The sequence below is a fragment of the Triturus cristatus genome, chromosome 4_1, assembly GCF_964204655.1.
Source record: "Triturus cristatus chromosome 4_1, aTriCri1.1, whole genome shotgun sequence".
Classification (NCBI taxonomy): Eukaryota; Metazoa; Chordata; class Amphibia; order Caudata; family Salamandridae; genus Triturus; species Triturus cristatus.
Window position 1 is genome coordinate 550,095,342 of NC_140585.1, and position 26,986 is coordinate 550,122,327.

The following is a 26,986-nucleotide window of genomic DNA, read 5'->3' on the forward strand; positions in this document are numbered from 1 at the left end:
GTGGACAAAATAATGCCCACAATTTCTACGACTAGGTTAAAAGAGCTCAGACTGCCCAGTTCAATCACCAGGTATGAAGGTGGAGGCTCTGAAGGTTCAGAAGCAGAACCTGTCTGTTACTGTGTGAGAGGGTTCACCCCTAACAGGAAGGCACAGAGACAAGCAGACCAGATCACAGTATGACACCCTCCTTGGCTAGTCTGGCATATTAATAGAGTATGCACAAGGTCAAGGATGCAGCTTCTTTTTTAATTGAGCGTAGAAGACAAACATAGTACAGACAAGTTTGCAGACTCTCCAATCACATATAATAGACAATAAGTTTAACACATTTCATAATCCATTAATGCATGATAAATATGATACACAAAAAATACTAAGAGGCAAAGAAGATGAAAGCTATTGCATATAAAATGCACAGTTAAAGACGACAGATTCATGCCACTTTTTACATGATGCATAAAACCAGCATTCTAACCATCACATCTGTGATCGCATATGACCCCTAGCTTAGCAACCTATATGATTACAACCTTCACCTGGAAATTCCCCACAGATAAGCCACATAGTATCATTTATAGGTGTGATTGCAACATAGCCCTTCCTTGTCATCCCGAATCTCTGCACCGCCCCTATCCTCTTCGCGTAAGCCTCCTCAAATGTGTATGTCCTCTCCATCAATTGTGGCCATTGTAGGTAATTTCTGAGATCTCCAATTTTGTAGAATTAAAGATCTAGCTACTGCTATGGCTAGGGAAACGAAAAATTGCTCGTATAATGAAAGCTGATCAATTACATAGGAGAAGCCAAATTGCGCCAGCGATGCACATGGAAGGATATCTAATGAAACACATTTACCGATAAACCTAAAAACCTCATCCCAAAAGTGTTGTAATCTTGGACAAGTGAAAAATATATGTGTCCAGTCCCCTGCCTCTGGCAAATTGCATCTGAAACAATCATTCGGTAGCGTGGGGAACCAGTTATGGAGCCTGGAGGGAGTGTAATAGGCCACCCATCTAGAGAGGAAGGACATCCTTTGAAAATTGGCTGCTCTTAATGCCCTGTGGCCAAGCTCACAGACTCGTAGCCATTCCTGTCTACTAAACCTGCAGTTTGTTTCCTGAGCAATTTTTGGGAGCATTAATTCAATGAGGTTCTTGTTCTTCTCCTGACTTAATACCTTGTACCAGTTGCCAATACCCGATAAGTGACTCAAAGGCAGCTTTTAAAATTACTATAGTACTCTCACTGATTCCTCCAAAGTTAGTTCGGAGAAAGCATGATATCTGCCTAAAACTTAGCCAGAGGTCACGGCTCTGCATTTCAAATTGTGTCACAAAAGCCTCCCACGTCATCTGATTAGTACCATTATAAAAGTAGCCCAATTTACGAAAACCCAACAGAATGTAAGGCTGTACCCCGCTTTGTGGGAGTTTGAGGCCCCATACCTCACAGTCAAAGAGAGGAATATGCATGACATGATGGAATAATATCATTTTTGTTGAATCGCTGAATGCGGTTTAATATTATATTCACAGCCTTATATCTTCTTGTTTTTGGTAACTTTGCAGTGCGCAAGAATGTTGGTAATTTAATAGCACTCTCCTTTAGCAAAGGATTAAATACAAAATTATCAAACTTCGAAGAAGGGGACAGAAGCTGAGTTGTTAAGCTAAGTAATGCAGCTTGGTAATAAGTAGCTAAATGAGGTACTGCAAGACCTCCCTGGTCTACATCCAATTGTAAAATAGATAGATTAGTTCGAATAGAACTCCCGAAACGCCTTATCGACTTCATTAAAGTACGAAATTGGAATCTTTAAAGGAAGATTTAAAAATAAAAATAACAACAAAGGAAGAATCGACATTTTTATCAGCGAAAATCGACCTATTATTGACAAGGGCAATAATGCCCATCTTTCCCACAGACTTTTTATTTTGTTAAGTGTTCTACCATAATTCAGGTGAAAAAGTTTTACAACGTCCACTGTCACATACAGGCCCAGATATCTAATGGGATTAGAAGGTAAAAATGTCAGCCCTTCCGGCAGCTCCATTCCTGGTGCATTAAATAAAAGAAGCTTTGTTTTAGATTGGTTGACCCTGTAACCCCCCAATTCTGTAAACGCCTGGATTTCTCCCAATGCTCTCTGAATGTTTGATTTCTCTAGATTCAGGTACAGGATCAGATAATCAGCAAACAGCTTTATTTTGGCCCATTTTAATAGGGGAGCTTGGATTAGTATGTTTGAGCGGATGTTTATTGCTAATGGCTCAATAAAGAGTGAGAACAGAAGGGGGGAGAGGGGGCATCCCTGCCTAGTACCCCGCCTTATTACTACATCTCCCGCCTCCCCATAATTTATAATAATTTTTGCAATGGCTCCCCTACAGATTCTCTATCAGATGGCGTGGAAAGCCAAACTCTCCCAAAATAAAGAAGAGGGCCTGTCAGTCGACCAGGTCGAATGCTTTTTCTGCGTCTATCATTAAAATGGCTGCCGCCTCCTTTGTAGCAGAGAAATAGTCAATGGCTTGAATCAGATAAAAAGTATTCGCAGCCATAGATCTGGCAAAAACCCGGTTTGATCTGCATGTACCAAGTAATGCGCGCAGCCTGCAATTCTATTTGCCCAGATTTTCATGAGAAGCTTAGTAGACTTACTGGGCGATAAGAACTTGGATCTTTAGGGTCCTTATCCTTCTTTAGTATGGAGATCATCACACCGATTCCTTGAACCTGTCTGAAACTACCATTCCGGCCAAAACTTGGTTTTACAATGATACCAAGAAAGGGGTGAGTTCATTTAAAAACAGTTTATATACTTCAATAGGGATCCCATCATTGCCACTCGCCTTACCATTTGCCATTTGTTTTTTTTTTTAACGATTTCACTTAGTTATGTGATGGTAATCGGTTCACTCAAAAGCACACAGTCCTCCTCGTTGACTTTAGGCAGGTGAACTGTCGTAAAATACTCCGCCAGAGCTTGAGGGTCAACTGTCTGGACTTCCGCATATATCTTGCTGAAATGTGATACAAATGTTGGCAATTCAGTCTTTATCATTCACCAGGCACCTAGTACTTGGATGTCTAATTTGTAGAATGGACTGTTTGCTCTGTTGCGTTTTTGTGGACCAAGCTAAAAGTTTCCCGATATGCTGGCTTTCTTCGTAAACCTTTTGACGAGCAGCTATACTTCCAGCAATTTCCTCAAGCAGAAAGAAACTTTTTAGCTCCTCCTTAGAACTTAATATTTCCTGCTTAAGTACCCCTTTCTCTTGTTCTCCAGTTGACCTCCCTGAAAGTTCTTTCCTAGCCCGCTCCACAGCATCCTGGAGTCCAGCAAACTTAAGTTTCCTTAACTTATAAAGATTAGCTCTATATGCCATCACCCGTCCCCTAAACGTTCCCTTAAAAGCCTCCCACACCATAAAACCTGGAGCCGTATTCACATTCTCCTTGAAGAACCACCCTATAAAATCACACGTTTCATCGATCCATTTATGATCTGATAACAGTGCTTTATCAAAATGCCACCTATTACTCTTTCTCCTGGGGGCGGGCAAGTGTAATATTAAGGATACTAAGGAATTATCCGAAAATGGATTAGAGAGAATCAAGGATTCACCCCCTTGTGAACAGATTACTTATCAAGAACAAATCCAAACGGGATGCTGTTTTAAATATCGCTGAGTAACACGTAAACTCAGTGGCACCTGGATGGTCTACCCTCCATGGGTCCAATAAAGCAAAATCCTCTTTAATAATTAAGAACCTGTTTGTTTTAGGTTTTAATTGTTTTTTTCCCTTGTTTTAGGTATCAAAACGTAGATCTTGTATTAAGTTAAAATCTCCCCCCATAATTATAAGCCCCTGGGCACTCACCGGCAGGTCATATACCTGTTCCAGGGCCGCACAGTCGTCGCCAATTGGACCATAACAATTAAGCAGGACGACAGCTATTCCATTAACTTCACCGGCAGGTCATATACCTGTTCCAGGGCCGCACAGTCGTCGCCAATTGGACCATAATAATTAAGCAGGACGACAGCTATTCCATTAACTAAGACTTCTACCCACAACCACCTAGCTCCCTCGTCCCGAATTACTTTGCCCACCTCCTAATCCAACTCTGAAGATAAAAGAAAACCCAATCCTCGCACTGCCGCCTGGGCCGAGGCAAAGTATGCTTGGGCATATTTATTAGGGAGAGTAAAGTTGGGGGGTTGGGGGGGGAGTTAGATTTAAGATGCGTCTCCAGCATGAAAATCACCTGAGGGGAGAAAGATTCTAGCCATTCATTGCTCTTCTTTTTGTGCGTTCAAGAAGCCATTCACATTACATGAAATTACCTTCAACAACTGTGTCATCCCTTAGACCAAACATAGCACTTTACAAAAAAAGACTATTATATTCTCTCTTCCAACTATCTTCCATTTGTGCCAGCTCTCTCAACAAAATCAAGTAGAGCCCCTTGGTGACAAGAGACCCTGCCAATTTCAGCCTGGCCTCCAAGTTTAATCATGTTGCCCAACATTACTAGTCTGCCTGCTATCCAAACGCTAATTTTTTTAAATGCCACACCCCCCTTCCTCCTCCCCCTCTGCCCACCCCGAACTATCTGTGGAGTGAGGTGGCCCTTCCCTCACCGCCACAGCCTCCCTCCAATGACAAGGTGCCTTGACTTGGCACCCGGAAGCACGTCCTCCCCCCCCCCCATTACCTCTAGAATAAAAAAATATCAGTTATATTAACCCCGGGATATTTACAGTATATAACTTGCCTCAGAAAACCCGTAGCTTACTTTCATAGTAACTAATATCTGCTTAGGATGGACGCAATCCAAAAGTACAGAAGCACTTAAATAAGTAGAAATTCCTAAGGCAAGTATTCCAAATCGAGAAAAAAAAAGAAAAAGAAACTAGTGCGACATATGCGGTACAATATGCACGATTCATTGATGCAAGAGAGAGAGAGAAAGAAAAAAGAAAAGTAAAAGAAAAGAAAGAAAAAACGCAGTACTATAAAAGGTAAAGTGCAATGTGCAAAGTGCCATACAGAAACATCAGCTATAGGCCTACTGCAGCAAATGCAATGATCATTAGTGCAAAAACTGCAATATACTACCTCGATACACATTGTTAAAAAGAGGTAGACCATATAAAGTGGCAGTACCAAAAAAGTGTGATGTGCAAAGTGCCATACAAAAATCGTCAGCTATAAGCTTACAACACCAAATGTAATGGTGCAAAAACTGCAATTTACTACCTCGACACATTGTGAAAACAGGGTAGAGCATATTACAAGGGATCAGGGAGCAATTTTAACTACATGTACTGGACACTGTCAATATGAGTTACAGTTAATGGATTCGCTGATAAAAATGGGGTTTGGTATCAAACACCTCGCCTTACCAAATCCTTACTGGTGTCAGTATCGGATTTGTCCTGAAAAGCATCCAGAGGGCACCTCAGAGGTGCCCTCCGAATCCAACTAGTCTCTGTGTGCTGGCTGACTGGTATTGTCCAGCCCGACACCACAGACAAGTATCTGACCACCTGCAGGTGAGAGCTTACACTCTAAGGTCAGAAACTATGCCTGCTCCAGAGGAAGGTGATCACACCTCCTCCAACAGGATGGCTAGTGAATTAGCATACCAAGGGCAGGGGCTTCAAAGCTTCTGCCGCCTTTGATATGCAACACTGGCTTCCTCCAGACCTAGGGAATGCCACCCCCTGCCCTGGGCACATTTGATACTAGAGCAGATGGGAAAATTAGCTAGTCAGTAGTCGTGTTGCACGATGAGGCCAACTGAAATGGGCATTTGAAAAAGCGTTTCACCATCATGTTTTGGGTGAAATTAAGAACTCTGGGTCAGTTTTATGCCCACTCTCCACGGGAAGTGGTCATATAGGTGGGTCTAGTCATCTCAGGGGGAGTTAGCATACTGGCTACTACCTTACACTCCGCTTAAAGTCCCTGAATTCAGTATTTAGGTGGCCCCCTGACACCAGGAACTTAGATTAATCTACTGGGAACAGAAGAACAAAGAGAAAACGAACACGCAAGAACTGTGGACCAGCCCCAGAAATGGCGCCAAACCCTGCCTGCTGCAGATGCGCAGACAACTGCAAGTACCTGACTCGTCCAGCAGCTGTGCCTCCTCCCAAAGCCTTGCAGGGCTGCCAGCACTCCCCAACCAGTTAGCATCTTCCTTGAAGTGGGGGGAGCCATTTGCCTGCAGGCACTGACCACATCTGCACAGTACACTGTTCTGCTGACCACCGGGTCCACCTAGGAAGCAGCAGTCCAGAAGAAGGACTTCGTGGCCGCCGGAGGTAATCACAGTCTCCCCAGCAAGCTTCGACCTACTAGAACCTCCAGGGGCTCCCCAACATTAATGCCCTGGGTACCAGAGTCCTTACAGCAGTCAAGTGCCTAGTCCAGACACCAATCTGCCAAGACGCATTTATCGACGAGGGAAGTCAGCATCACCAAGGCTAGTACTGAGAAGGGCCCTGTGTGCTCCCATCACCAGGTGGCCCGAAGAAGTGAGAGATTTCAACGCGAGTGGCCTGCCGGACAAAACACCTCTTCACCCAAGACCACAGCCTGAGTCTGAGCCGACTGACGGTGCCACCTTGCTTCAGAGACCTTCAAGTGCTGAGCCCATTTTGGGTTCTGCCGTATTTGTCCCCAAGTCTCCACTTTAACCCTTTTTCTTCTTACTGGTTTCTCCGTTAACGTTGCCATGTAATGCCTGAGGCTACCATCGCAACCAGCACCACTGCAACCAGACACACCGGGTCAGGTAAAACCAAACTGCTAGTTGTTCTATGGACCTTGGCCCCTAAGCACCTTAATTCTAGGAGATCAACCCTAAAAACTGTTTGCAAGTATACTTATGCAGTGTACGTTTCTCCAGTAGGATAATATTACCACGTTCAAGTCTCATGTCTCCAATCTGACAGCCTTTGCTATTTTATTGTTTTTCTGAAAAAAGATAACGCTGAAAGTACTTACCCGATTTCGATGATCTTGGTGCCTAAAATGATATAAAAATCGGTTCTTTTTATAAATTGGTCTTGAATTTCTTCTTGAGTGGGTGCCTCATTTATTGACTCTGTGTCTACAACAAATGCTCAACACTCTCCTCTGTTATGCCTAAAGCTGCTCGACCACACTACCACAAAATAGAGCACTTTGGGATTGTTAAAGCAAGTCCTTGTAAACCAAAAAGGGTCGCCTGGACTTTCTGCAGCGTGTACCTTATTTTGGTACACTACATAGAATGTCAGCTTCCTACACTCTGCTTACAGGCAAGAGACTCCAGTACCAAGGCAAATTTAAATGGAGTTAAGGGGCACTCCAGCCAAAAACACCTATGAATTGGGAAAGCATGTTTACATGCACTCTTTCCTTACGGTCCACGTATAAAAGCAGCACCAGGTCATTATTATTCATGCCCAGATACATATGAGCCATAACTATGTTAAGGAATGGCCACTTTAAAAGAGTCAAAGGCCTTTGTGCGGTCTAAAAAAGCTGGTATAGCCTAACCCTTATGAGTGATTTGTTGCAACATTGGGAAAAGCGTCGGGCTGTGCTACATGGATCTACTTGTTAAAAATCCTGACTGTTCCGGAAGGACTAGCTTACCATGTATGGAGGTGATCTAACCGCAATTATTTTTGTGAGGATTTTATTATCCATAACAAGCTATGATAGGGGAAAATATGACTGGCATTTTTTCTCGTATTTACCTGGCCTAAGGAATACTGTTATTATCGCTGCTCCCAAATATGTAGGTAGACAGTCCAAATAGAGTGCTTCATTATAGAAGTTTATTAAGCAGGGTATGAAGATGTTTTCATATGCTTTGTAATGCTCAATTTTAAGCCCATCTCATCAGAATGCCTTCCCACCAGGAAAGCTTTTGATTAGATTAACAATTTGTTTAACACTAATCGGGGGAACAAGTTGTTCTCAGAGTTCATCGCTAACCGATGCCAGTAATGTCATTTAGCTAGGCACTTATCTCCTTAGCCAGTAATGTTTTGCTAGAACTAGAATAGTTCAGCATAATATAACGTAAATGCTTGCAAGGTCCCCACCCTAGTTGAGATCCTCTCCCGCTTCTTAATATGGAGGACCGTAACCATAGAGGGATGGGCTGTTCATGGTTCTAAAGAACTGTACTACAATTCCGCTAGGACAATGCATTTTTGCCAAGGAATTTTACCTCCTTTTCTGCAGCATCCCTGTACTCCAAGCTGTAGTTCATTAATATAGCCTTATAGCCCGCCGTAGCGGGCTATACCGGCTGTTAAAGGCCCGCTGCAGCGTTAAAGGCCCGAGCCGAAGGCGAGGGACTTTAACAAAGCAGAGGGACTTTAAAAGCCGGTATAGCCCTGCTAGGAAGGGCTATAAGGCTATTAGAACATTCTGCCACTAGATGGCAGAATGATCTAACACATTAAACAAAAGCCTTCAGGGAGCGCGAGGGGATGGAAATCCCCTCAGGCTCCCTGAAGTCTTTGTTCACAGCCAGAGCTGTGAACAAAGACACATTGGAATGTTGGTGCTCCGGGCTTATACCAGCCATTATAAGCCCGGAGCACTCCATTGTTTTTAATGGAGCTCCCAACATTCCAATGTTCTAATACTACTTATTAGGACATTGGAATGTTGGAAGCTCCATTGAAAACAATATAAGCCCGGAGGTCCAACATTCCAATGTTTCTTTGTTCACAGCTCTGGCTGTGAACAAAGGCTTCAGGGAGCCTGAGGGGATTTGAATCCCCTCGCGCTCCCTGAAGGCATTGTTTTATTTGTTATAATATTCTGCCCTCTAGTGGCAGAATGTTCTAATAGCCTTCTAGCCGTTCGTAGCAGGGCTATACCGGCTATTAAAGTCCTGCTGTTTTGTTTAAGTCCCTCGCCTTCGGCACGGGCCTTTAACGCTGCAGCGGGCCTTTAATAGCCGGTATAGCCCGCTACAGCGGGCTAGAAGGCTATCGTATAGCGGTACGAAAACCTACTCAGCGAGGTTGTGACTGCTCAGAAAATTAAATATTAGCAGATTAAGAAAGCACACAAACACAAAAAAGCAAACTTGAACATTTAAAGTTTGAAATGTGTTTGGAATTTTACAAAGGAAGATAAAAATAAGTTCATATTCTTATCTAAATTCGTGGGAGCAGTACAAGTACAGCAAATAGAAAAACAAAGCATGCATTAGGAGCAAAAAAGACAATGCGACATGCTATAGTGTAGCATATCACTTCATCTTGAAAAGCTCCAACCTTTCTATTAAAATTAACATTTCGATTTTCACATTTTTATTAATGAATACAATAAAAAATTAAACAATTTGTGCATCTGTTTGATGTATTTTTGTTTCTATATTTTTGAATACTAGTTTGAGGTTAAAATCATAGACATTGCTTCAGAGGGTGATCTCGGCATACAGAAGTGTTTAAGTGGGGGCCCACAGAAGTCAAAATGTTAAATATTGCTGACCTAAGTCACACTGGGGGTTGCAAATGTGGGGTTTTTCTAGTAAGCTGAGTTCCACCTCATTTCAGAAGCTCTTGTCCTATGCTTTTTAAAACTCTTGAATGTTTAGCAATAAAATGCACTCATATGTATCCCTTGAAAACCTACCACATAGTTGGAATAATGTGCAACTGACCACATGTTACTGTCAAGGAAATCTGTAATCAGCATCTTCTCATAAAACAATTATCACACAATGTAAATGGCAAGATTCTTTAACCCACCCAGTATGGTAGTGTCAAGGGAATCTCAAAGACCAACACTGCAGGGAAGTGGTCAGAAAGTGGGCATGGGAGAGAGCTAATCTCAGCACCCCATCGTGCTATCTCAGACTAAATAAACTACAGTCTAACCCCCAAATAACAATAATTTATGAAGGAGTAGAAAGAGAAGACCATCTCTAGTACATGTTAAGCTTCCAGTCATCTAAAAGACAGTGGATATCTGGTAGTCAAGACAGAAATTAACTAGTCTGGAATTGCCTGCAAGAGTTGATCCCGGCCTGTCTAGATAGTGGTCAAGAGTAAAGTTGAAGTCACCCCACATATAATTTTTGAATTCCCGTATTGCTGCAGTATTTCATCTACAGTCTCAAAGAATAGAAGGAAAAGTTACCTACCTTCGGTAACAATGTACCTGGTAGAGACAGTCTAGGTGCAGATTCATTAACTTTGAATTCTCCCTAGGTGTCGGACTGGAACCATACATTTTTCAGCAGTACATATGTGTGCCGGGGGACAGCTGCTTACGGCTCCGTGATGATGTCAACTCTGGATGTGTCATCAGTGGAGTCATACAAATCCCCTCCAGCGCATGGACGTCAGTTTCTTCTGTGAAACCTTCCGTGCCAGAACGTGGAGCCACTATAGAAACTGACTGTGGAACTAGCGTGCCAAAAAGATGAATAATCCTTTAACCCCTTGCGTGCGGGGATTATTTCTCCCGCTGTGCGGGAGAAATAAACGGCGTTCGCTAACACGACGGCTCCCGGCCGTCGTGCGCACACGCCCACCGTTATGCACGACGGCTGGGAGACGTCGTGCGCACACAAGGGGTTAAACAATAATTAGAAAGTAACAATAAATCTTATGTCAACTCCAGCCAAGGACTTTGAGGAAAAGACCAAATGAATCAACGAAGCACAAGCCACGTGAAACCCTGCGAACTGGTGTATAAACTAGCCTTGCAAAAGAAAACACCTCTCACTATAGCTGTCACTCAAAATGAAAAAAAGTAATACCAGAACAAGATCTATGAGGCAAGACTATGTGGGTTGTGGATTCACACTGCTACATGAAATAGCGATTACTGGAGTATAAAACTAGTACAGAAAAGAGGAATAACCCCTACATCATAGTTGTTCGCAGAGCGGGAACGATAAGCTGGGCGTTCAGGAATCTGCAGCTAGATAATGTCTCTACCAGATACAGCATTATGGAAGGTAAGTAACTTTTCCATCTGATAGAGGCATCTAGCCTCAGATTCCCTAACTGTTGAATTAAATACCATAGCTATACACAACCAGGAGGTGGGCCTGCGTACTAATCCTACAAAATTTGCAAAAGAGAACTAGCTGGTTGAAATTAGCCACAGACCAAACATACCCAGGAATTTGCAAAAAAGAACATGGCTCCTTCTAAAAATCGAGGCAATGACCACAGACAATATAGATAACAAACAACCCAGCAAGCTCGTAAAAAAATCAAAGCCTCAAGGGAAACAGGGAAAAAAAAACATGCCGAAAGACCCCAAATCCTAAAAAAGGTCTCAGAGAGGACCAGCCAGTCCAAACTAAAAAGAGATCACAGACATGGAGGATAGACTATTTAAATGAACCGTGGCAAGGACCACAGGTAAGTAAAGTAAAACCACCTATAGGCACAGCAAAATGTGACTCCAGAGAAGGAAAATAAACTTCATCCACACACAACCATCAGTCATGCCATCAAGTACGTTACCCCCAAGCATGAAGTGAAACCATGGATTAAGAAGGCCGACGGTAAAAAGATGTATCTAAAACCCAAAACTAACTGTACTGCAACAGAAAAGTAACGATTATACAGATATACATGTGCCATAAATGTGTATCCATATATAGACAAAAAAAGTGCAAATCAGCATATTTATGGCCCATGGAATTGTGTACATCAAGATGGAACGCAAAAATATAAATACCAGTGAAGAAGACACTAACGGTCTCCTAACAAGAGACAGGCAAAAATACTGTTACATAATCTGCACCCTTACAAAGAGCATAATTGTATCCAAATGTACAACCATAAAACCTGCCTGTACATATTAGAAAAATGCAATCCTAAAATAGAAAGCTCCACAACAGGACATAATAACAGAACACTGAACGAAGAGACCGAAAAGAGTGATTCCTTCAAACGACTATGTGACTTTAGCCCGTCAGTAAATCAGATGAAGATGACTCATAGAAAGAATGGAAAAAATCTGCCACCTACAAAAACCGGTAATTGGCAACACTCACAAACCTAACATTTTAAACTTGAGAGTAAGAAGTGTAGCAGGCTCTCAAAGGAAGAACACTAGAAAAGATAATGAAATAAGAATACCTTGATGCAATACAATGGAATGTATCGCAAATAAATACGTTGCAATCTGTAACGATTGAAGAATACACAAGTGGAGGAAAAAATACCCCAAAAGGAGGAAACTAAAAGCTGTGTACAATCACACCTAAGGGATATAACTTGCTGAAATAAGGCGTGAAGCTACAGAAAGAAAACCGTGATCCAAGAAACAGAAGTTCCAAAGAAATAATCAGTCAGGTCCTGCACGAACACAGACCCACACTTAGTGAAAATAAAAGGCAATAAGCCTACTACAAATACTTCCACAAGCCTGTAGGAAAGTAGGTCCTGCTTTTTTGGTTACCCCCACTTTTTGACCAGTGCTATGCTGTTTCTGACTAGTCCGACTGTGATCCTGCTAATCAGGAACACAGTCTCTGTGCTTTCTCCCCTAAATTGGTATGGTTATGTTATATTAGGGTCATTTAAAGAGCGCATTGCTGCCCCAGCAACAGGGCGTCCCAGCGCTAGCGGAAGAGTGACCAGAAGAAATGAGGCTAGATGGAGGAGAAAAGCCAAGTTTTAATCAGTTTCCTGAATGTCCAATGATCGTGGGTGCTGCGGGCAGGCAGTGGAATAGAATTCCTTAACGCAGGGGCCTGAACTTTGAAAGAGGGACCCCCAGCTCTACACCGGCGAACCCGTGGGATACACAGCTAATGGTGGTCAGCGGAGCGCAGTGCTCGCGATGGAACTTATGGGGTGTATAGTCCCTGCAGGATTTGGGCTCCCTGGCCATGTACAATCTTATGTGTGGTGCAGAGGGTTTTAAACTGGACTCTCTGTTTAATCGGCAGCCAATGAAGACGGTGAAGGAGATTGGAGGTGTGCCACTGACACTGCTGTTGCATTGTGTACCCATTGGAGTCTTGCAGTAACTGTTTTATTTACGCCGAGCAGAAGTGCATTGCAGTAATCTAGGTGTGATTGAATAACTGATTGTACTAAGTACTCAGGTACACTCCAGATTGGATACTGGTGTGACCTTTTCAGTCCCTAATATATGGTACTGAGGTACCCAGGGTATAGGCACACAAGGGGTCCCTCATGGGCTGAAGTATGCATCATGCCACCCATGGGGAACCACTCAAACTGCAACTACAGGCCTGCTTTTGGAGCCTGTGTAAGCTGGAGCTAGCACCACTTACGAAAGATATAGGTTTCTCTATATCTAAGGTCACTGCACTTAAAACTTATAAGTCACCCATAGAGCAGGCCTTTCAATCCTAAAGGCAGGGTGTTCAGGTTCCAAGTGTGAGGGTGCCCCTTCAGACTTCGGAGTCCATTCTCCTGGGTTCTAAGTGCATCAGCCATTACGATACACTGAGTGGCAATGCGTCATTACACAATGACTATCTCTAAACTGGCTGTAACGAACCCTATCATGTTTGGTATCAAACATGTTGGAATCATACCCCCACACCGTAAACGATGTGGGGGTATGATTCCATGCATTGTAAAGCTCTTCCGGGAGTGCTAGCGGTACCAGTCTTCTAGACCCAGACAGCACAACATGGCTGCTGCCGACCAGAGACACGATTCTGCCTCCTGCTGCTGAGCCAAGCTCGAGCAGGGGAAGGCAGAACAATAGGTATCCTGTCACAGGGAGGTGTAACCACCTCCCAGACAGGGTTTAGTGTATGGGGGCCGGGTGGGAGCGCTTGCCTGCGTCACAGTCTGCTGGAATTGCACACTTGGTGCCCTCCTTGCACAGTCCAGTTCTAACTAGCTCAGGAAGCCGATGGCTCCTGCTCTGGTGCGAAACTGGACAACGGACATGGGAGTATCCTACCCGCTGTCCGACCCCTCCCATCGGAGGGAACCCTGAATCGGTCCAAACCTTTCCTTAGTGTACTTAGGGAATTACCAGAGGGTGGGTCCCTAGAGTCGTCGTGGGACAAGATTAATTTCAAGACACCACTTCTACTTCGACCGTCAGGGCACGCTGGGCTTTGCTCTGAGCATCAAGGCTGCAACCGGGAAGACTCCTGCTGCTCCTGATCTCGTCGCCCTACTCGTCTGCTGCAACATCCGTGCCTGTGCTGCATACAGGAACCTTCCAAGGCTGGTGGGCATCCAAGACACCTGAAGGAATCTCCCTTGAAGTGAAGGTGTCACTTCCTTGAATCCGCAGGCAACGAAACTAAGCTGACCGGTCTGCTGATCCTGGGCTTCCACGGACTCCAAAAGGCTCAGCAACACAGGTAGCTGGTCTTCACATTCCTGGAGGCCTGCCCTGTCCTCTCACCAAGTTTGAGGCCAGCATCAGTCGGAACTGCAGGAACCGAACCCCTGTGCATTGCGTCGACTTGCAATTGCAAAGGCTTGTTGGCTGCCTTCCACCATGATCTTTGGGCTCTAATTAGCCCCAACGTCAAGCATATCCTGTGACCAAGATCTGAGTCCTCACCACATCATTTGCACTGTGGGCTTGTATCTTTGGTGAGCTGCTCAATGTCCTCTAGCGACTTCAGTGCCTGTGGGTCCTTGTAAGAAAGTGGCTCTGTATATACTGCACCAAAGAAAGGTTCAGTATGCACAGTCCCCAGAGGTTTGGCAGAGGTTAAAGTTAAATCTAACCTTACTCTCTAAAGTGGTAGCTTGGTCGAGCAGTAAGGCAGTGTCAGAGGACAGTGTAAAGCATTTGTTGTACACACTCAGTCAGCAAATGGTCTCACACACTCAAGAAATGAACTCTAGGCCAATTGTTTTGTATATAAAAATATATAGTTGTTTTATTTTAGAACCACAAGTAGGTAACAAAATACTTTCTCAGAATGAAATGCTCTAGTGGAATACTTACAATAAGCAATAGACTTTTAAATGCAATAGTTACAGTTGTTGTAATAGGCCACACAAGTTAAACACAATTATAACATTGAGCTCAATGGGAATCTTTAAGTAAAGGCAATATCAATTACTTTGCATAGGTTTTTCTTACTCAGGGCTGGATCCTGGATTCAGCCCTGGTGCATCTCCTGTAACCAGTTGAAAGAAATCGTTTTTGTTACACAGGCGATTTTTAAGGAATATTTGTAGGTTTCAAAAATTGACACTTAAAAAAAAAAATCTGGCAAAAACCAGGCAATGTTATCCTATGGAGGAAAGTTTGGTTATCGGAAAATTGCAGTTGTAATTACTTTTCAGGGACAATGCTGGGCACCAAGATCCAGCACTGGGATCTCTCCTGGTAACAGGTGAGTAATTTCGTGTTCGTTGATCGGGTGATTTTTAGTGAATATTTCAAAGTTTCAAAACTCTACACTTGGAAGAATTTCCAAGTGAAAACCAGTCAATGTTACCCTATGGAGAAAATGTAGGTTACCGGCTTTCATGTAAGTACTCGACTGGCAGAGTTAAGGTTCTGGGCACAGACTCATTGGTCTCCCAGGGTCAGGTAGGTACAGTTGTTACACCCTCAGCGGCACAGGGGGAGTCGGGTGCAGAGAGAGTAGGCCCAATGTTAGCCTATGGCGGGCAGGGGGCCTTTGGTTGGTGGCTGCTTGCAGGCAGGCCACGCGGCTGTGGGAGTTGGGCTCCTGGTCACTTACTCAGGGCAAGTGGGGAAGTAGAATAGGACAGATGCTACACTTCCAGGGGCAGCTGGGTGCAGGGTGCTTTTGAGCCGTTGGGCGCTCAATGTATTTCAATAGAGAAGCTGCAAGATCAACAAAGGCTGCAAGCTCGGGGAAGGAGATTCTTCATGTGCGACCACCACTTCGAGATGTAAGTTGGGAAGCTGTAGGTTAGGTAGGCACCCAGGAGCTGGGCACAGGGGGCTGCCGGGTGCAGGGGTGTCTTTTGGCGTTGGGAAATCTTAACCTCTGCTGGTCGCGGTTGGGGGGGGTCCCTGGAGTTGAGGCTGCAGGCGTCGTCAGGAGCGTCGAGGAGGGTCCTTGGGTGCTGGATTCTTGGTCACAGTCGCCGGGGGGACGTCCTCGTGGTCTTTGTTTACTCAGGCACAGGCTGGGCTCGGCGGGTGCAGAGTGTGCTGGATGCGCGGTTCCTGGCTGGCACCAGGGGTGTTGCTGTTTGAGCAAAACCACTGCTTGTGGGAGTCCCAGTCTTTAGATGAGCAAGGCAGTCAGGTCCTCCGGGGTTTTCGAGGTTGCTGACCACAGGAGACGCCGGGATTTAGCAGGAGCAGGTTTGAGGGTCGACAGGCCTGTAGGGCTGGGGCCAAGTCAGTTGGTGTCGTCCTCTTGTTAGCAGATGCACGGCAGGTCTTCTTTCTTCTTGTTCTTCTTCTTCTTTCGGAATCGGGATCTGAGGAAGGAAGGTTCAGGGTGCCCCTAAATACTAAATTTAAGGGTGTTACAGGTAGGTAAAGGTCAGGGATTAATGGGTCCCTTCCCTGGGGTGGGTACACCTCCTATTCTGCCACTCTCCAGTGGGAGGGGGGCAGGGGCCTAGTCCTGATTGGGTAGGGCTCCCCATCCTCAAGATGGAGAGAGCCCAGAGTTGTGCTTCACCTCTCCTCCCCCATCTGAGGGGTGGGCTTGGCAGAGGCTGGCACACCCCCTTTCCTCACTTGGGTTTTCCCTCCGATCTTTCCGCCAGAGTGGGGGTCAGAACCGGTGGGGGCCAGTTGCTGAGTACAGCAATTGGCTGGAGAAGCTCAAACAAAGGCGGCATGCCTTTGAAGCTTCCCCTGCCCATCCTGGGGGAGGAGGCCTAGCACCTCGCCCAGGATGTGCATTGTTGCAAGCCCAAGAGAGCGGATGGCTCTCTACCCAGGGTCCAGCAATGTCTGCTGTGTGGCAGCCTAGGCAGCCTCTCAGTTAGGACGCTGGTTGTTGGTTAGTTTCAAGGGGCATCTCTAAGATGCCCTCTGTCGTGCATTTTACATTAAATCCTACACTGGCATCAGTGTGGGTTTAATGTGCTGAGAAGTTTGATACCAAACTTCTCAGTCTTCAGTGCAGCCATCATGGGGCTGCGGAGTTCGTAATGTCAACCTTCCAGCACCATAAACTCTTAAAGGCAACACTGCACTTGCAGGGCCCAGGATTGGACCTGGGCACTGTAGGGGTACAGGGCTCATGCACCTGTACCCTCACCACTGACATAGGGCACCCAGCTAGAGGGGTGACTGATGTATGCCAGGGCAGTGGCATGTGGGCATGGCACACAGGGATTTGTGCCATGTCGTCTCTTTGTTTTGTTCTGCACCCAGACAATCAGCCTGCAAGTGTGTGTGTGTGTGTCAAGGTACAGGGCCTCTAAGGGTGGCACAATAAGTGCTGCAGCCCTTAGGGGCCTTCTCTGGTCACAGTGCCCTGGGTACCTATGGTACCATTTATCAGGGGCTGGACATGTGGCCAGAGATGCCAACTGGGTTTAGGCTTCAATGCAGTTTTAGGGAAGGAACACAGGCCCTGGGCACCTGATTGGCAGGAGCCCAGGGCACAGTCAGTAAAAGTACATCAGATATTCAGCAAAAAAGTGGGGGCATACCATGCAAGAAATATGCCACTTTCTCACAGTCCTACTGAGGGTCTCCTTTCATTTCTGTGGGCTTCCCTGATAGCTCTGGGCCTGCCCTGACTCCCATGCTTGTGGTGATTCACCTGGATCTTGCTGGTCATGACACTGCACCTTCTTCGCTTTCCATGTTGTTTGCAGTTGCCAAGACTTGTTGGTGCTCCCGACGGACACCGACCCCTCAAGTCATGACATCCAACAGCTTGCAAACAGCTCCTGGTGTTCCACACAGTCACCTGGTCAGCACAGCTGCAGCTCCAAGGTCACAGTCAGCTCTCCTGCAGCACCTGACATCGGTGGGCAGTCGTCTTCTGTGCCTCCTGATCACTCCTAAGTGGCACAGACTCTGTCCCTTCTGCTTGCACTTACTTCAAATCTCAAATCCACCTTTGAGTTCCACCGGACACTTTAAACTTCTTCCTAAAGTATCCAAGGGTGGGGTGGCTCAACAATCTCCTGTCTTCTACAGGGTTTCGCAGGGTCCACTGAGAAGGTCCTTCTTTAAAAATGCTACTGCAACTTACCTATTGTCTTGTATTGAACCCGTAGTCGTGTTCCCACTCTGCACACAGCCTCCGTGGGGTTCCTGGTTACTTACCTCGGGTGGTTCCTTGGGTCCCCAGCACTTCGACGTCTTCTGGGTATAGTTTCGACTTGAGTCGTTGTGCGCATACCACTATTTTAGTAGATGTTTTAGTCTCCCGCTGGTGGCCACTGTGTAACTGTGCTACATTCCTGTTTATGTTGAAAAGTATTATGTACATTGTCTACATATCCGGCTAGGAGATATCTGTATATGTTAATGAGTGTTAGATAATAAATACATATTTTTATACATGCACCGTGTGGTTCTTTTTCACTTAATATATATCAATAAGATTATGTTCTGGTAAACAAGCTGTTTTACCCTCCATCTGGACTAAGCCTGAAGGCTGCTCTCCACAGCTACCACTTAGAGAGCTTTCACAGGTTATCTAAGACCACTAAAATCACCATAAGGGTTGTCTAGATTGGTACAGGGTGCTCCTTTACATAATGGTACACCGTATACTAAGCCTGCTTCTCACTAAGCCGGTAACACAGGTAATCAATTTAACATGAGAAAGAAACCATAGAATTGAATCTCTTGAGTGAGGATCTCCTCAGCAGATATAATCAAAACACATACCTATGGGTAAGAAAAAATCCATGTAGGGTCGCAAAGAAAGATAACTTGTCATTGACCGTAAAAATACTCTAAGAAATAAGACATGCAAAGGCAGGAACACCATATCTGGTGGGAGAAACATTCAAGGACGCAAGTTGTGTTAGAGGAACGTATCGCCGCACTGATGGAAGAAAATGTACATTTTCCACAAGAATCTTGTTTTCGGGAATCTGTCAATCAGAGTGTGAGGAAGATTATCCACATTGTGGAAAGCTGTAGCTGCCTGAACCACAAAACTGTGGTGTGTCCGTTGACAAAGACAACAAGCAGGATCATCAGGGAAGGGCAGTGCTTGTGGGCAAAAGCAAGGTTCACAGGAGCACAGTATCAGGTCTAGCACATGACCCTAGTGAAATATCACATAATACCTCACTAAAGGGTAGTACTGGCTCAATCCCTGACTGACCCGTATGAAGAACCTCAATGAGGGGGTCTGTAGATTTCTCCACCTAAGGCAGAGTCGAATGTAAAACATCAGCTACCCTTTTTAACTTATCTGCCAAAGAAGAGCTGGCCTCCGAGGCAAGGTCAGGAGGAGAGAGAAGGCCAGAACCCATGGAAGATTCCAACGTGCTTGCTTCACCCAACTCAGAAATCCAGCTAGCCATTACTGGAGGATCTGTAGGCATCGGTTACACAAAGAACCCCTTCTTCATTTCCTTCCACAAACTGTTCTTGTGAAACCTCCACAGAACCATTAATTATCAACGCCATAAACAACGTCGATCGGCGCTGACACTGCACCATATCAATCTCTGGATGAGAAAGTGGTAGGGCGTCAGACGGTACTGAGGTCGACAAAATTCGGTGCCACAGGTGTGAACCCCGAAGGGCTGTGCACCGGTGTCACTTTGTGTAAGGGCCTAACTGCAGCAGAGGACGAACCGGTCAGCGAAGATGCGGTCAGTGCACCTATCACCTCCTTGGGGCCCTGAGGCGCTCCAGGGGAAGGTGAGAAATCAAATACGATATGAAGAGCAACATATTATTCTTTTATCTGGGCCAGAGTCGCCCCGGCCCCAGGAAAAGCAGGGAAGCACGACGACATGAGAAGTCGCTTAAAACCCGCTTTGAGTCAAAGAAGCAGCGGCTTCTATCTGTTAAGATGATGCTTATCGTGGGACGCAGACGGGGAATTAGACCACTTCCGTCGTTCACTGGATGGAGAGCCACGCCCACAAAAACAGTCTCTGGAGTGGCTCCGTTGTTGAACCGCAGTCAGCCGATGCTTAGGTGAACTGGAAGTCCGCGACAACCGCACAGTCAGGAGCTTCATCCGTAGCTCTCGCAGCATCTTCGGTTCCAGACACTGGTAGGCGTCACACTCTTTGGCGTCGTGGTTCTCACCCAAACACCACATGCAAATAGAGCGAGGATCCGTACCAGACATCTGACGAGCACAAGATCCACAGGATTTAAACCCAAAAGGAATAGACAGCTGGCACACAATTTCAGACCAAAAATCGGCACAGCAGGCTGAAAAATGGCCAGAGATACGCTTCTCTGGATCCACGTTACAGCGCAAAAAAGAAGAAGCTGATGTGCACGCGCCGAAGGGGACTTGTATGGCTCCACTGACGTCACAACTGGAGTCAACATCATCATGGAGCCGTAGGACGCCCATCTCCGGCACAGAGGTACTGCTGAAAAATTTACTGATTCCAGTCTGACGCCTTGGAAGTGTTCAAGAGTTAAGGAATCTGCGGCTAGATGTCTCTATCAGATGTGAGTCTATATTAGAAGCAGATAAGTTTACACTAGTACTCTGTTGCTCACAATGCATACCAGACACCACCAAGAATCTGCCCTGGTATCGGAGTACATCTTTGTTGGTAGGAAGTTCAGTGGGTGACTAATGAAAACACCTAGCATGGGAGTTAAATGATATGAACTATAATGTCCCCATTTCAGAGCGAAGTCCTGAGATGTTCCTTGATCCAGATTAGCCTTCTGTAGGAGAACTAGGAATATTTTTGAGTCTTGCCCATTAGGCCAACAAAAGTTTTGTCAACTTGAGGATTTTACCCTCCCTTATTGCGCATTTAAAACTATGCAGTATCTGGTATATGTATATTTTGCATCAATAAGCCTGATAGAAATACAATAGACACCATGTAGATTCCTGTACTTGATCCAATTATGTTTGATTACAAAAGAACAATGAGAACCAACACTCCTAGCCCTTTCCAAGCAAAAACAAAAAATTTCAAGAAGGCTGCTGTGCGTGCACTTCCATGCTTGCAGCCATCCTGGATGACTGCAGTTCTCTATCAGGAAACAATTTTATTAAACTATTGGAAAAGATTTTAAAATTCTGCTTTCTGGGCCTTGATGGTTAAAATGTTTCATGGCATCTTGGCTCATTAACAGTAGCTGCCCGGTGCAAAGAACATTAAATTTACAAGCTTGCGCACAGGTTTGGCTTTAGGGCAGTGCGACCGCACTAGGCGCAGATGTAGAGGAGGGCAATGACATTAGGGCGAGGGGTGCTGCGTTTAGCAATAACTTACTATTTAAAAGCACCTGCAGCAGAGTTCTTTGTGCGTCCACCAATAAAAATGTCAAGAAAACTGTTGTGATTAATGTTCTTGCTAGAGGGAGATCAGAATTCTGTGTAGTGGTAGTTTTGACTCGCCATCTGGTAGCGCAGAGGGTTATTAGGTCTGCTGCAAAAAATAGATCTGTATTGAATGTGGATAGCTGAGTGGATTATCAAATCCAGCCTTTGCCACCTCTTTAGGAATAAAAAGAATGTATGTGAGAGAGTGGCTATCGAGGGATGAGGGGCTCTCTTGCTGGCTGGTAGTGAGGGTATCCGAGGAGGAGGTCATGTGGACGTCAAAAAAGTTTGTCTCACCAGGAGCCACCATCACTAAAGCCGGCCCTGTGTCTGCATGGTACACAGTACCATTCAACATCAGGGCCTGATATTCTGGGACAATCATCTTTTTTACCAAACAGCACAAGAGTAGAGCTCGGCTGCTCTGCATATTTGGTGGTACCCAGATAATTACAAAAAGCCATAAGTGGGGACAAGTAGTTTGTTCTGCTTGTTGTTTACCTTTGGAACATTATCCCTTTAGGAAAAAAATGATTTATGCCCATCAAAATCATATTTCCAAGGGTAGTTTACACATGCAATTTGGTTTGGCTTTTCTCTCTCCCTCATACCAAAAGGCCATACTGGTGGAAACTGATGTGTTCTATAAACTGTCAAAACATAGGTAGTGGATGCACTGTGGGGTATGAAGGATCACAAGTAATATAAACTAATTTTTTGGGGAAACAGATTTTATTCAATTATCAGATCAAGTAGGAGCAATTCAGTGGGATTATAAAGCTTCCATTATTCTGTTATTTAATATTTATCGACATTCATATTTGTGGGTTGTTCATTTCTATTTGCAAATTCTCGTCTCACGCGGTCTTCTCACATGAGGGTAACAGTGTTCAATGGTCCAATCAGAGTCCTCAGAAGTGCCGTGCTCTATATCCCTGTGCCGATAGATCGACATCTCAACTGTCCATTCTAGTACTCATTCATAGCAATCTTAACAATACAATAAAATAACAAAACTCTCCCGCCCTCCCCCTATTCAGCTTCTGCCAACCCCCTCCCTCATGCATGTCGCTCAGACATCTATGTCTCTGTGGAGAATAGGATCTAGTCATCCAAGGCATCAGGTTCAATAAGTCAAGTAGTATGATATCCGTAAAGGGGGAGCCGCTTTATAATACAGGTTTTTAATCCCCCAAGCTACCTGCCCAGATGGGGCAACATTTCAATCCCCACACACAGTGCTCCTTATTCAAGGGGTGCTTCATTATCATCAGTCGGGTGCTTGAGCAATTCTACCAGCGCCTCCCAAGCTCTCGCACTGTCTAGCATTTTTTCGTTACCTGTTTTCTGGGCCATTTGCAATCGAAACATCCCTTTACAGTCAGCCCACTTTGTGAGTTCTCTCAACCACCATGACGTGCTAGGCGCACTGGCCGCCTTCCAGTGACTGGTAATTTCTCGTTTAGCTAGGACCAACCCCAAGTCTATGAATTTGCTGGTAACCTTATTACGGGCAGTATGAGGGAACCAGTGTAGTAGGCAATACACCGGGGTCAGTGCAGTCTCTTTCTGTTATGTCTCCTAGTTTAGCCGATACTGCTCTCCAAAACCCCTCCAGTAAAGGACACTCCCAGAACATATGCAGCAATTCAGCATTTTCTAATTTGCATCGCGGACAGTCTGGTCGGGCTCCAAAATACTCATTAATCTTGTGTGGAGTGAGATATGCTCTATGGAGGACATAAAATTGGATGAGCTGGAATCGTGCATTTCTGGAGCACTTCCACGCTCTTTCCACCAGTGCTTCCTACGGCTTCCCCTCTATGGGTATCCCTAAATCGTTTTCCCATTTTGTACGCAACCTCTCCAAGGGACGCCTGATCTCCTGGGTGAGCCGCCTATATAGGCAAGTGACCGCCTTAACCGTCCCGGCTGCTATTACCACATACTGACATGGTAAAGAAGTCGGCGGTTCCACCATCCCCTTCTTCCAATGCTTACGAATGGCTGCCGTCAGTGCAGCATGCAAGAGAAAGTCCCGCCTAGGAAGTTCATATCTCTCTGATAGATCATTAATAGGTAGGAGGGTATTATCCTCAGAGGTATCCAACAGTGGAAATCCCCGCTTCTTCCTAGGCCAGTAGCCCCTGCCAGTCTCCCCCACGTGGTAGTGCCTCACAGACCAGCAGTGGAATGTCAGGTGCATATGGGGGGCCCTGTTTTGCACTTTTAATAGCTTGGTTCCAACATTGGCGCATCGCCCACAGGTTTCTCAGAACCTCTCTTTCACTCAAAGGGAGCCTCAGGAGCACGCGAGAGAGCTGTCGTAAGTCTGGATCCGTGCCCCCCTGTTCCTCTCCATTGCGGAGCCTCCCCGCCACCCATTTCGTGAGCCACTGCAGTTGAGCTGCGTGGTAATAGGCCTCGAAGTCAGGTATGGCGAAGCCCCCTTCCCGCCTCGTTCTCATCATGGTGGCGAGCGCTACCCTGCGTCTCCCAGAGCCCCATAAAAATCCTGTTAGCATAGTGTTAAGTTTAGTAAAGAATTTCCGCGGGATCCATAGTGGTAGGGAGCCAAAGTAATAGAGCATGCGCGGTAATGTGACCATCTTTAGGAGCGCCACCCGTCCCGCCACTGATAGGGGGAGAGTCCCCCAAAATTCAAAATTGCTCCTGGTGGTTCGTAACGCTCGTCCGATATTACCTTCCAGTAAGTCAATAGCTGAATGATAAATTCGTTCTCCCAGGTAAGTCAGGCATCTACTTTCCCATACCACATCTAACGCGTCCGGTGGGTCATGCCTGCCATTCATGACAGGGAAGAGGAATGTCTTATTCCAGTTGACCTTTAGGCCTGCCACTCTTCCCAGTCGAGCCAACAGTCCCCCTAGCGCCCTGCAGTTCGTCTGCAGAGTTGGCGAGGAACATTAGTAGATCACCTGTATATAAGGCAATAAATTGGGATTGGCCCATCTCGTCCAGACCCCGATAATACCGGCCGACCTCGCATGAACAGACAGATGTTCCATCGCCAGTGCGAACAAGAGGGGAGACAGCGGACATCCTGGTCTCGTTACCCTGCCCACAGCGCAGGCCTCCGAGATCACACCCACCGTGTGCACCCTGGCAGTGGAGCTCTCATACAGTATTACTGTCCAGGCCACAAAATCCTCGCCCAGCCCAAAAGCTCTCAGGACGTTTAAAAGATATGGCCATTCTAGACTATCAAAGGCTTTCTCGATATCAATCGACAAGATGCACGCCTCATCTCGGTCACGAACAGGGGCATCCAACAGCCGGAGCAGTCGGCGTATATTCATGGCCGTGTTCCGGGATGGAATAAAACGCGCCTGGTCTATATGCACAAGCGTCTGCATGTGAATTATCAGTCGACTAGCTAAAATGCGGCTTAGTATCCTGTAATCTAGGTTGAGCATAGCGAGGGGGCGGTAGGCAGTACGATCCCAGGTTAGTTTATTCGGTTTTAGGAGCAGTATAATTATCGCTTCCCTCATTGATATAGGCAAGCAACCATCCCGACAAGTAATATAACCTTAGGATACTTTTCTCTCTACAAGATTTCCTGGAGGACTTAATTAAGAAGCAGGGGCCTCGGATAACAAGAAGTAGGATTATTTCTAGAAAAAGTGATACACAAAAAGTCAAAACAAAGCCTCAACCATTTCACTCAAAATATTAACAATGCCTTGACAGCTTGTAAAGCGATGTATGAGCTGATGCCTTGCAAATCTCCTAAAAATTGATTCTTAAGCCTAATGCAACAGTGGCTACACCTACCCTCATACAATGTGCCTCATTTAGAGTCTTTGCGGCTCTTCTTGATGCATGACACCAGCCATCATCACCTTTGTAAGAGCAAAGTTCTTGAAAGCACTTTCACATGCTTTAAAAATAAGTATTTCCATCCTGTACTCACCAGATCTATAAATACTGTCTTTTCAGATCCAACTTTATATGGATGTGAGAGAGGAGAAAATTCTGGTAATCGTGGTCAGGGAGTTGAGATGAAAGACTGCTACCATGTTAGGGATAAACAATATTTGTTTTTTACCATATAGACGCTTGGTTTTTTCAAAGCACCATTTGCGTCAAACACATCAGCCACGGTCATGCTTCCGGTAAAAAATAACGAGATTCAACACAGAAAAACGTGCATAAGCACAAGAATATCCTGCTTAATGACACACTATTTCAAGCTGTGAGACGTACTGAATGTGGCACAATCAACTAACCCAACACTCAGTGATACCCCAATGAGCAGAGATGTACAACAAAGAACAAGGTTTTTTTTTTTTTCATCAATCCCTACAAAAACCACCAAAAGACACCACTACAATCTCAAAAAAAGAGAACCCATCAAATAGCATCCTTTACATTATAAGCCCCTCACAGTTGAGGGCTGAACGCATTACCTGATAATTTGCAGAGGAAACTCAAACACCCTTAGAACTTCAACCATCTCCTCTTACAAAGGCGGCTCCTTTTCTTTCGCCTAATGTACATAATGATATTCACAACCTCGTTTTTTTTCTCTTATATTTCTTTGTTGCCTTTTTTAGTTCAAGACAACAGTGATTGGACCATCGGCAAATAATGACAGATATATCAATGTACAGGAGAACAGCAATCTCAATAATCAGCAGAGAAAAAAAACTCTCAGTAGTTTAGACTCATAATAGTACAACATGGGGAAACGCTTGGTGCATTTGTAGACCATATGTAGACTATTCTTATATTCTACAGTTTTCAGTCCCCAAAGGAAGATGGGTCAGGTCAATACACTTCCTAAATAACAGCCAGTAAGGAAAATACCAGTATGCATCTGTTCTTGGCATGTAGAGCTGCAGAGTTGTACACTGTGCATAGATCGCCATCTGGTGTTGGGTTCCGATGCTTGCACCTTGTTGTTGTTTTGGAAGAGTCTTTTGTAGTGACGAGATAGGTGACTCCTCCCTTGGATGATAGTGCGCATGGGCATCGACTCCATCCTCAGATTGTTTTTCGCCATGATGGAGTTAGTAAGAAATAAAGAGAGGTCAATGTGAATGTATCTAATTAAGATAATACTGGAACAGATACAGGTTCCGGGAAGGCGGGTGGGTGTGTACAACTCTGCAGCTCTACATGCCAAGAACAGATGCATACTGGGAAGTAGCATTTTCCGTTCGAGGCATATGAGCTGTAGATTGTACACTGTGCATAGACTGTACATCAGTGTCTCCCCTAGCGGTGGTCACCTGTATCTGTTACAGTGGTTTGAAAAAGTGTTTTAAGAACAGCTTGGCCTACAGAAGCCTGTTGCTTAGCCTGCACATCAACACATAGTGTTTGGTGAATGTGTGTGGTGTAGACCATGTTGCTGCTTTACAGATTTCATCTAAGCGAATGTTCCGTAAGAATACCATGGAAGCCCCCTAGCTTGCGTGTTGAGTGCGCCCTAGGGGGAATTGTTAATGTGCATTTAGCCTTTTGGTAGCATATTTGAATGCATTTGACTATCCACCTAGTGATCCCAGCTTTGGAGATGGGGTTACCTTTATGAGGTGGTGAGAA

General features: G+C 45.2%; 1 protein-coding gene across 9 annotated transcripts in view; it reads right to left on the reverse strand.

The window, feature by feature from the left end:
- UPF2 (UPF2 regulator of nonsense mediated mRNA decay) overlaps window positions 1-26,986 on the reverse strand; it is a 1,571,752-nt gene that overhangs the window by 1,107,311 nt on the left and 437,455 nt on the right. The window lies entirely within an intron of this gene.